We start from the raw sequence: 3,314 nt of genomic DNA on the forward strand, positions 1-3,314 counted from the left end.
TTTATATGTACGGTTAGTTGATTTTAAGTGTTAATATTTTAAATTTTGAGGGATAAGCTGTCTCTTTTACGATGTCTGAATTTAACTTTTGAGTGAAAAGGCTCAAATTACTTAGTGGGACGATAAGACCCTATAAAACTTGATATAAGTTTGGCTTGATCTGCGATGTGGGTGAAAAGTAGTTTTGTCTGGTTTATATTTCGTTGGGGAGATGTAGATATGATACGTAACTGTCTAATAAATTTTATAGTGTTAATTAGTGCCTGATCCTTCTTTGGGGATTAAGAGAATAAGTTACTTTAGCGATAACAGCGTGATTTTCTTCAGAGTTTTTATCGACAAGAGTAGTTGCGACCTCGATGTTGAATTAAAATTTCAGCTAGGTGTAGCCGTTTAGCTGGTGGATCTGTTCGACCTTTAAAATTTTACATGATTTGAGCTCAAACCGGTTTGAGCCAGGTTGGTTTCTATCTTTCAGGAGTTTAAAAATAGCTTTAGTATGAAAGGATTGAGCTTTTGAGATAGTCTTTATATAAAATAAACTTTAATGGATTGCCTTGGCAGATTAGTGCGTCGGATTTAGGATCCGTTAATATAATGATTACTGTAGGCAATAGGTAGTAGTTCATTGTGAATTTTTTCTCTGATGGTTTTGATTAAGTTAGTTAGTTACTTAATTTTAGTGAATTTGGGTTTGGTTTCTGTTGCCTTTTTGACATTGCTTGAACGAAAGACTCTAGATTATATCCAGATCCGTAAGGGACCTAATAACGTAGGTTATGCCGGTTTGTTGCAGCCTTTTTCTGATGCTGTTAAATTATTTACTAAGGAGCAAACTTTCCCTACGATGAGTAATTTCATTCCTTATTACTTGTCTCCTGTGTTTAGATTATTTATTGCTTTGGTTTGTTGGTGTTTGATACCGTACGAGCTTGGTATGTTTTCTTTTGAATTTGGAGTTTTATTCTTTCTTTGTTGTACTAGGGCAAGGGTATACTCTACCATGGGGACAGGATGAGGTTCTAATTCTAAATATTCTCTTTTGGGCTGTCTTCGTGCTGTTGCTCAGACTATTTCGTATGAGGTAAGCCTCGCTTTAATTTACTTAGTATATTGTTTTTAGCAGGAGGGTTTGATTTGGGGTTGTCTGAAAGCTATCAACGTTATTGTTGATTTTTTCTTTTAGGATTTCCTCTGGCTTTGCTGTGATTTGCTTCTTGTTTGGCTGAGAGTAACCGGACTCCCTTTGATTTTGCAGAGGGGGAATCTGAGTTAGTGTCTTGATTTTAATACTTAATACAGGGGCGGTGGTTTTGCTTTAATTTTTATGGCTGAGTATGCTAGGATTCTGTTTTTGAAGACTCTCTTTTCTATTATTTTTTTAGGGGGGATCTTGTTTCTCTTTTGTTTTACATAAAAGTTATGTTATATTTATTGGTTTTTGCTTTGTTTGGGTGCGGGTTACTTTACCACGATTGCGTTATGATAAGTTGATATATCTTTCTTGAAAGCGTTTTCTTCCTGTGGCTTTAAATTATTGCATTTTTTTATAGGATTAAAGTTTTTTTTGGAGGTTGCTCTAGTATAGTTTTGCAAGAAAATTATGATGGACTATTAAGAGATTCGAACTCTTGTTGGGTGCTTTCAAAACACTTTTCTTCCTAAAGATAAATAGTCAGTCCATGAGTTTATCTCATGCAATTACCGCTAGCGGGTTGATGATAAAGGAGAAGTATAAGACTGTTAGAATTTGTCCTGTGAGGATGTATGGATCTTCTGCTGGTCGGGCCCCAATTCATGTGAGTAAAATTACGATTCTAATCATAGATCAAAATAAAATTTGTCTGACTGGGTAGAAAGCTAGTCTTCGGAATTTGTTTTTTGCGTGAACGGTAAAATGAACAGGATAGCTACTGATATGACCAGGGCGATAACTCCTCCTTGTTTATTTGGAATTGATCGCAGGATTGCGTAAGCGAATAAAAAATATCATTCTGGTTGGATATGTGCCAGTGTGACTAGTGGGTTGGCTGGAATGAAGTTATCTGGGTCTCCGAGTAAATAGGGATCTAGGAGTGTTAGGATGATTAGGGCGGCCAATGTGACTGCGAATCCTACGAGGTCTTTAAATGAGAAATATGGGTAGAATGGTACTTTTTCTAGTTGTCTGGAAATTCGTAGGGGGTTGTTGGATCCTGTTTGATGCAAGAATAAAATGTGCACTATGGAGGCAGCTGCAATAATAAATGGAAATAAAAAATGGAAGGTGAAGAATTGTGTTAAGGTTGCGTTACTTACTGCTAACCCCCCCTCAGATTCATTGTACTAAGTCTGTCCCTACAAATGGAATTGCTGACATCAAGTTGATAATTACGGTAGCCCCCAGAATGATATTTGTCCTCAAGGTAGTACGTATCGCAGGAAGGCTGTAGTTATAGTTAAGAATAAAATAATTACTCCCCCTGATTAGGTGTGCATATATAAGAATGATCCATAGTAGATTCCTTGTCCGATGTGTCTGTATAGGCAAATGAAAAAGAATGAGGCACCATTGGCGTGAACCGTTCGGAGAAGTCATCCGTAGTTTACATCTCGACAAATGTGGGCCACTTTTGAAAAGGGTAGGTCTACATTTGCTGTGGTCCTGTTGCAGTCTGAACCATTAAGCATAGGCCTATGCCCAGAAGAGATCCAAAATTTCAGAGAATGGAAATGTTGGCTGGAGTGGGCAGGTCTACCAGGTCTCCGTTGGCGATTTTAAAAAGTGGGTACGATTTTCGCATAGGTGCTGTCATTAGGATGTTCGGAGGGGCCCGGTTGATCTTAGTATAACTAAAATAATAAGAGTTAGTAATAAATATAAAATAATTACGCTTGTTAGAGTGGATGTAGTGGGGTTGTACATGTGGCTAAGTGATGTTTGTATGGATTGAATGTCTTAAAGTCTTCTTAGAAATGAGAGTTCTGTTATGTCCTTAGTTGGTGTTATTATTTGATCAGTGAATGGTAGAATGAGTGTTACAGAGGGAGAGGCTACGTAGATGAATAGGACTAGTGTTGCCCCTAGGAAAATTAAAAATAGGATATAGGAGAATCATATAAATTTTGATGAGGCCTGCGGATACACAAATTATAACAGTTTGAGGGATTAGTGTGAGTCCTATGGCTAGGGGGTGTGTTATACGTGTGAAGCAAATTGAAGTTGATATTAGTATAAGAGAAGACAGAAGTAGCATGTTGATACAGAAAGTAGTTTATGTAAAAATATTAGTTTTGGGAACTGAGGATGGGAATATTTTCGTCTTTCTGAGCTT

The 3,314-nt window shown here is 37.1% G+C and overlaps 1 pseudogene; it reads right to left on the reverse strand.

Annotated features, from left to right (window-relative positions):
* Positions 1 to 1,137: 1,137 nt before the first annotated feature.
* On the reverse strand, positions 1,138 to 2,795 carry LOC136839027 (cytochrome b-like; annotated as a pseudogene).
* Between the last annotated feature and the right edge of the window lie 519 nt (positions 2,796 to 3,314).

This window comes from Macrobrachium rosenbergii, chromosome 5, assembly GCF_040412425.1.
Source record: "Macrobrachium rosenbergii isolate ZJJX-2024 chromosome 5, ASM4041242v1, whole genome shotgun sequence".
Classification (NCBI taxonomy): domain Eukaryota; kingdom Metazoa; phylum Arthropoda; class Malacostraca; order Decapoda; family Palaemonidae; genus Macrobrachium; species Macrobrachium rosenbergii.